An 8,200-nucleotide genomic window follows, 5' to 3' on the forward strand; every position below is an offset into this window, starting at 1 on the left:
CTCGCCCTGGCACTCCACTCACTTCACACATCATCAGTAGATCTATCTCTCTTCAGATAGAAAGGAAGACACCGAGAACCTTCACAAATTAGATTTTGTGAGCAAATGTCAAAAACCTATGCTACTTTGAATTATACTATCAGGTAACTTCAAATAATCTGGTTAGCATCCTTTTGCTCTTCTAAAACCAACTTTAAAGGATCTGTGTAATCGTCTTCAAGGCACCTTTTCAGGGAACCATGAAGGACCAGCTGCAGTGTGAGGAGATGGGCTCTGATCCCCTTCAAGCCATTGGGTCAATGTCCTTAGACAAACCCAAACCGTGGAACTTGTAACAAAATTAGAGACATTTTCCCTTGACACAGCTCAGACACAGGATAACTCATGGCTAATCTTCCCCTTGCAGGCCTTAAACATGGAGCATTTTCAAGGCGGGTGGAGATAATGGATGGATCCAAACCAACAGAAAATCTCACGTGGAGGAAAGCAGGCTCCCTCTCTTGCAGAGCGATGGCTCAGAGGAGCAGTACAGGCTGTCCTGAAGGTATACCAGGAGCCTCACAGCTCAGCCTGCTTTGATTGTTCCCAGAGGGCCCCTGCGCTGCTCTGGCAAACCTCCTCTCAGGCTTGTTTCCCACCACACCACTTCCTGGAGTGACTGGAGACAAATACCGATGCCAACAAGTCCAAATATGCCTGAGAGACTCTCAGACATCTTGGCGCTTCCTGCTTTCATTGGCAATCCCAAGATGCTGCTTGCTGGAGAGGTTTTGGGTTCAGCTAGTGCAATAATTCAAAATTTTGATTTTCAGAAGTATTTCTCATTTCCTAATTGGAGAGAGAATATTGTACCCTAAATTAGGAGAAAGAGGTTTTATCTAGGTCTATTCATAAATGGATAGGCAGTGACCTGAGGGGCATAATTTGAGAACCATCACAGAAGTCCAAATCATCTCAATATTTTTTGCCCAACTTAACTACCTTGGCACTTGGTGCCTTCTCATCTGTTTATCCATTCATCTTTATATATTCAGTATAGGTGCTATCTTTTGAGATAGAAAACTAAAGTAAATTATCTCTGCAAGGCTGTTAAACACATATATAACCTAGAAGGAGTTGATGAAGGAAGATGTTTGCAAGTGGATTTCATCTCCAAGTGAAGATTCAGGGTGCATACGTTTATGAGGTTGGCCCTCCTCATCTTGACAAGCAGAGGCTGAGGGGCAGCTATACGTGGTGCCCTGAAGGAGAGAAAATCATCTCATGCCTATTACGTTGTGAGTTTGAGAGGGCAGGTCCAGTTCACCACCTCAAAGTCAACACTTGTTATCTCAGAGGACAGGGTGCTTCCCAGAAACGGTCAGTTCAACAGTATATAGCCCCCAAAAGGAAATTAATTTCTCTGTATTAATTTCATCACCTGAAAGATGGTCACTTAGTTCAGTTCCTCTAGAGAGAGCACGTTCTGAGTATTAACAAAGTAAGTCAGATGGAGACAACTTATGGAATGGCAGGGTAAGGACCCCAACAATCTACTTCTTAAAAGCAATAAAGGCACTTAATTTAAAAACCAATGTTTTCAGAACTCAGAAAATTCATTGAACTCTTGAAACTACCGCAGGGGTGTTTATTCAAGAAAAAAGTTTGAATCACCGAAAGAACAGCTAGCTTGTGATATTTTCACGGTCACCATGAAAACCAACAGTCTTACCATTTAAGTTTACCAGGGAAAGCCAGCAGCCCAGCAGCCCAGCAGCCACAGAAAGGCACAGAATCAGTTTGGAACCCCAAAAAAGCCCTGTTCCCAGAGAGCTGTCACTGCTCGACCTGTCAGCAGCCCATCTGTATTTGCTCTAAGCACTCACTTCCCTGCAAACAGCTCTTTCTCTGGGTCAAAAATAATCAGCAGCAATAGCTCATCATCACGCCTGGCTAAGGCGGGGGTAACAGTTGGGGCGAGCAAGACGCTGACCAAAAACCTAATGGAAAAGTCTTAGAATGGGGCATTCTTAGGGATCTGCAAAAGCTCCAGTGTATCCCTAGGAATCTAGATATCCTCAAGCATATGCAGAGATACTTGTCTGCCAGGAGAGACCTGGGACGGCCACACCTCTCCCCTCAGGCTGACCCTGAGTCTCTGCACCAGCAGGAAGTAAAGACAAGGGCACTGTTTTAAGCTACTGGAACACTGAAAGCAAAGGCCAGAGGAACTATTGATTCAAGGCACCGAAGGAAACCTCTGTCCAATCACTAAGCTAACCAAGCAGAGACTTCAGTGGCAACAAACAACAAAAATACAGACTTTCCAGAATTCATCCAGGAAGTCCCTTAACAAACCACAACAACACACCTTGGGCAGGGGTGCAAGCTCCAGAGTTGCCTCATTGTATTATTTTTAAATGTTCAATTTTTAACCAAAAAAATTATGAAACATGTAAAGAAACAGAAAAGGACAGCCATACACAGAAAATAAAGCAGTGAGTAGACACTGTCCCTGAGGAAGCCCTGATACTGGACTTATGAGACAGACTTTTAAGTAGCTATTATAAAGAATTCAAGGAAACAGTCTAAAGAAGTAAAGTATGATAAAGCTGACTCATCAAATATAGAATATCATTGAGAAGAAAGAAATTACTTTGAAAAGAACCAAATAGAAATTCCAAATTTGAAAAATGCAATAACAATTTAAAAATTCACCAGAGAAACTCAACAGCAGATTTGAGCTGGCGAAAGAAAGACTCAGTGAGCTTGAAAATAGGCCCATTGAGGTTATCCAGTCTGAGGAACAAGAAGAAGAAAAAGAATGAAGAAAAATGAGAAGAGCCTCAGAGACCAGTGAAACACCCTAAAACATACCAACATACGTATAATGGAAGTCCCAAAAAGAGAAGAGCATGAAAAGGAACAGAAAGAATGTTTAAAGAAAGAAGGTCTGAAAGTTCCTGAATTTGATGCAAAACATTAATCTGCACACCCACAGAGGTCAGCAAAACCCAAGGGGGATGAACGTAAAGACACATCATAACCAAACTGTTAAAAGACAAAGAGAATCTTGAAAGCAGCAGGAAAGAAGCAACCGATCACACACAGTGGCTCCTCAATAAAATAAAACGTGCAGCTGATTTATCATCAGAAACAATTGAGGTCAGAAAGCAATGGGATGACATTTTCAAAGTGCTGCAAGAAAAAGATTGCTAACCAAGAATTCTATATACAGTAAAACTATCCTTCGAAAATGAAGGAGAAATTAAAACATTCCCAGATGAACAAAAACAAAGAATTTCTTGCTTCACAAGAAATAGTAAAGAAAGTTCTTCAGATTGAAATGAAAGGATCTAGACACACAACTCAAATTACTTAAGAGTAAATGTAGTGCAAGAGTATAACACCAAAAACAACAAAACAGTGTTGAATTAAATTTTTAAAGATCTTAAATAAATGAAAATACATCACATATTTATGTGCCAGAAGATTTAATATGGTTAATACGGTAATATTACCCATTTGATATATAATTTTAACACAATCCCTATCAAAACCCCGCTGGCTATTTTTCACAAGTTGGCAAGATGATCCCAAAGTTCATACAGAAATGCAAGGAATCCAGAAGAGCTAAAATATTCTTTAAAAAGAACAACAATGCTGGAAGTTTCATACTTTTCAATTTCAAAACTTATGACAAAGCTATACTAGTCAAGGGGGTATGGAATAGGGTAGGAAGTCAAGACATGAGCCCTTATATCTATTGTCGATTGATTTCCAGAAAGGATGCCAAGACAATTCAAAGGGGAAGAATACTCAACAAATGGTGCCAGGACAACTGGATATGGATATGCAAAAGGATGAATTTTTCATATAATATACATAAATTAACTCAAAATGAATCATAGATCTAAATGTAAGAGATAAAAACTATTTAACTCTTAGACAGAACATAGATGTAAATATTTGTAAACCTAGATTAGACAATGGTTCCTTAAATATGACAACAAAAAAGCTGAAACCAAAAAAGAAAAAGTATATAAATGACATTTCATCAATATTAGAAACTGTTGTGCTCCAAAGAACACTATCAATAAGTTAGAAAGAAAACTCACAGAATGGGAGAAAATATTTGCAAAGAATATATCTAATAAAGGAATTGTATCCAGAATACATAAAGAACTCTTACAATTCAACCATAAAAGCAAATAACCCCATTTTTAAAAGAGGCAAAGAGTTTCAATAGACATTTCTCAGAAAAAGGCATGCAAATGGCCAGAAGCGTGAAAGGTGTTCAGCATGAGCAGTTGCTGAGGAAATGTAAATCAAAGCAGTGAAATAGCACTTAACCAGCATTAGGTCTGTTAAGATAAAAAAGACAGACAATAACAAGTGGCAGTGAGGATGTGGAGAAATTGGAACCGTCATACATTGCTGGTGGGAAAGTACAACGCCCAGCAGCTGTGGGAAATGGTGTGGCGCTCCTCAGGTGTACTCCTACGCATATGACAAGAGCACTGAAAACATACGTCCACGAAGACACCTGTACACGAATGCTCATAGCGGCATTATCCAATAGCCCAAAGTGGAAACCACCCAAATGTCCAAATGACAGATGGGTCAGTTAAACGTGGGCTACCCACACGATGGACCGTTATTCCATCATAAAAAGGAATGGAGCGCTGGTACAAGCTACTTCCCGTAAGAATCTTGAAAACATTCTGCTAAGTGAAGTCAGTCACAAATAGCTGCGTGTTGTCTGACTGCTTTTCTTAAGCAGAATAGGCAAGTTCACAGAGGCAGAGCGTAGATTAGTGTTTTCCGGGGGCTGAAGGGAAGGGGAGCGAGTGCTAATGGGCATGGGGTTTGTTTTTGGGACAATGAAAATATTCTGAAATTAGTAGTAATGTTTGCACAGCCCTCTTGACGTACTTAACGCTGAAATGTACCCTTTAGAAGAGTGCATTTTATGGGATATGAATTGTCTCAAAAGACAGTTATTTTTTAAAAGTTAGAACGCACAGTAAACCAGGGGGTGGAAAGGATTCCCAGGGAAGATCAAGGACCCTCGGAATGCTGACTACGAGGTCTCAGCGTATCAGAATGAGATAGCTGCCACTTCCCATGACCTTCCTTTGACATTTTTATAATGAGAGCAGGCAGAGACGATAACCAGCAATCCCGGGCAAGCTCCAAAATACGCAAGACAGAAAGGGATCATTCGCTGTTTGTTAACGACACACTCGCACGGGCTTCTCTGCTTCCCTCCACAGGCTGGTGACCTTGGCCGCGGGCCTGTCAGTGCACAAGCTTTCTGCCGGCCGCTGGGGGCTAAGCTTCCTGCAGACACCAGGCACACAAAGCGTGCACGGAGGCCCGTCCACGGGGCTCCCCTGCAGCTGGGACACAGGCGCCGGCCAAGTTCACGGCACAGAATGGTGACGGCGCGAACGGGCAAGTTGAAAAGTATTTATTAAGACCAGAGGCAGAAAAGCCAGGTGCCCCACGCTGCTCACAAGGCAGGAAAGCCCGTCGGGCCCGTTTGGGAGAACAACTCGCGCTTCAGCTAAGAAAGGGGGAGAAAGGCCCCTGAGCGAGAAGACCCCCGAGCCAGGGAGCGCGTGCACCGCCCCATGAAGGAGAGGCCTGCCTGCCCGGCACCGCGCCCTGCGCCCCGACCCCCGCCGGCCGCGGCCGAGCACTGGGGCGCTCGGAGCAGCCAGCCAGAGCGGGCCCAGGCGCCTGACGCGGGGGCCACCGCACGCTGTCCTCCCCAGACACGGAAGGACGAGCCCCAGGCGCCCCCACGGAGACAGAACGAGATGGGACGGTGGGAGAGACGGTGGGGAGAGAGGGAAGGGCGGGGGCCCGCGAGAGGCCTGGGGCCGGGCGGCTGCGGGCGCCCCGAGGGGCAGCTGGCCGGGCCTGGGCCGAGGCCGCAACCTGCGGCCCCGAGGCCGAGGCGCCTGCCCTCAGGGCCGCCCCCAGCACAGCCCCTCGGCGCCCGGGGCGGCCGTGCCCGCACTCCCCGCCCAGGGCTGCCGGGCCCGACGACTCCAGCTCGGCCCTGCGGGGACGGGGGCCACGAGGGCCGCCAGCCGGGCTACGCGGGGAAACTCGGCGTCCTCGGCAGTGTGGACACCGACGGGCGGCGCTAACACCGGCGAGCCCCGTCCTGCATCCCGCGTGGCCCCGTCACTCCCTCCTCTCCCCCAGCCTTCGCGGCGAGCGCGAGTCTCCTCGGCGCCGAGCGCTCCCCATCGCCTCTCTATCTTGCTGGACCTAAAGAGACAGATCGTGCGTGAGTAGAATTAGACAGGTGAGAAGCATCTGAGCTGACACAAAATTTAGGCATAGCCAGGCCTCTCGGCTGAGGGACAGCTGGGAAGCCGGCCGGGGGGCGCTCAGCGACCACCGCCTTCCTTCCCTTTCCCCCGCGCGGAGGCAGGGACGTGGCCTGAGCCCACTGGACCCAAAGACACATCAGTCTCGTGGTCTAGGACCGCAGAAAGGCTGGCTCCAGGCGCCCCGGTGCTGCAGTTAGCTGTTTTTAAAGTTTACCTTTCCTCTCCACTGAATCTTTGGTGGAGGTTTTGAGAAGCATATTTAAAAGTTGAACCTAAACAACCACGCCTTAGGAAACTGCCAAATGAAACAAACGAGGGAGTGTTCTGACTAAAGAACTTCAAAGAAACTGCAACCAGCTGTTCTCATTCCACTGTGGATTTACTTCCTCTGAAAACTGAGCGAGAGGAAACCGCCGTGCAGGAAAGATGGGCCTAGCCCTGTGCGGGGCCGCGCTGGGGGACGTGTGGACAGCAGGAGGGACATCTGGGGAGCACGTCCAAGAACCGGTCGCTGCTAAATAGACTGACTCGTTCTTAGACTTTGAGGGGCTCAGGGGGTAGCACCCCTTTCTCAGGCTAAAGACCAGAACCTCAGAACGTGGAGTCCAGGCAGGAGGCTCAAGTGTCCCCTCACGGCTGACGATGGCCAGCACACGGCTAGGTCCCAGCCAGGAGCCTCGCAGCGTGGCAGGAAAGCACAGGGGGAGCAGGGCAGGGCCCAGAGAGGGAGCTGAGCAAGGCCAGCTCCTCTTCCTCACTGCCCCCAACCAGCCGCCCCTCCCCGGGAAGGCGCCTCCCCTCGGGAGCCCCGGCTGAAGCCGCTTTAACAGCTAAGGGCGTCGTCCTCCCCTCATGGAGAACCCAGGGGTGGGTGCGCAGGGGCCCGAAAACGGGAAGTGACTTAAGACCGAGGGGTAGCACTGAGGTTTGAGTCCTGAGCCATCCAACTGCAAACTTCTCACCACTGCCCAGGAACGCAGAGCGGCAAGTGCGTCCCTCTTCCCTCGTGTCCTACTCGGCGCGAGGGAGGGAGGGTCCTCCCGGCTTTGTCAGCGGCTGCAACAGGAGGCGAGTACCAGCCTGTTCTTGAGTGTGACAGCTCCGCCTGCTGCACCAGTTAGTTGTTTTGGTGACGGGGGACAACTTTCCCTTGCTGGAACATGAAGCTTAATCCTCAAATCCAGGAGCGAGAACCAGACACTGTTTCTAAAGAGGAATCCTCCCGACCTCAAGGGAAGGGAGGCTGGATTTTCGGTGGCAACTATTCCTAGAAGCAATTTTAAATGGGAGACCACAGGCCTTCCAGACCTAATAGCACGTCAGAGCTACGAGGGGAAATAAAAGCCTTCTTGGCTAGTGAAATCAAGGCAGGGCCAGGCAGCGTGGGGGCGTGGGAAGGGAAGCGGAGGGCGGAGGAGCCTACCAGCTCGGCGCCCCACGCTAAGAGGCCCAAGGATGGGGCGCTGCCGCGCAGGCGCTGGCGAGTGGCCAAGAGGCTCGCTGCGATGACCACGGTGCCAAGTCCAGAAGCCTTGCTGTGGCTCAGGAGGAGCTGCCCCTGGCCTTCCTGAGCATCAGGGGGATGTGGGAGCCACACGTCTCCGAGGACAACCCCAGACCCGCCACTGAGCAGCCACACCCCAAAGAGGGAGGAGCACCCCCCAACCTGCCAGGGGCACCCACCAACCTGCCCAGGGCACCCCACCAACCTGCCCGGGGCACCCACCAACCTGCCCGGGGCACTCACCAACCTGCCGGGGCACCCACCAACCTGCCAGGGCACCCACCAACCTGCCCGGGGCACCCACCAACCTGCCCAGGGCACCCACCAACCTGCCCAGGGCACCCCCCAACCTGCCGGGGCACCCACC

Source organism: Dasypus novemcinctus, chromosome 15, assembly GCF_030445035.2.
Source record: "Dasypus novemcinctus isolate mDasNov1 chromosome 15, mDasNov1.1.hap2, whole genome shotgun sequence".
NCBI classification, from domain to species: Eukaryota; Metazoa; Chordata; class Mammalia; order Cingulata; family Dasypodidae; genus Dasypus; species Dasypus novemcinctus.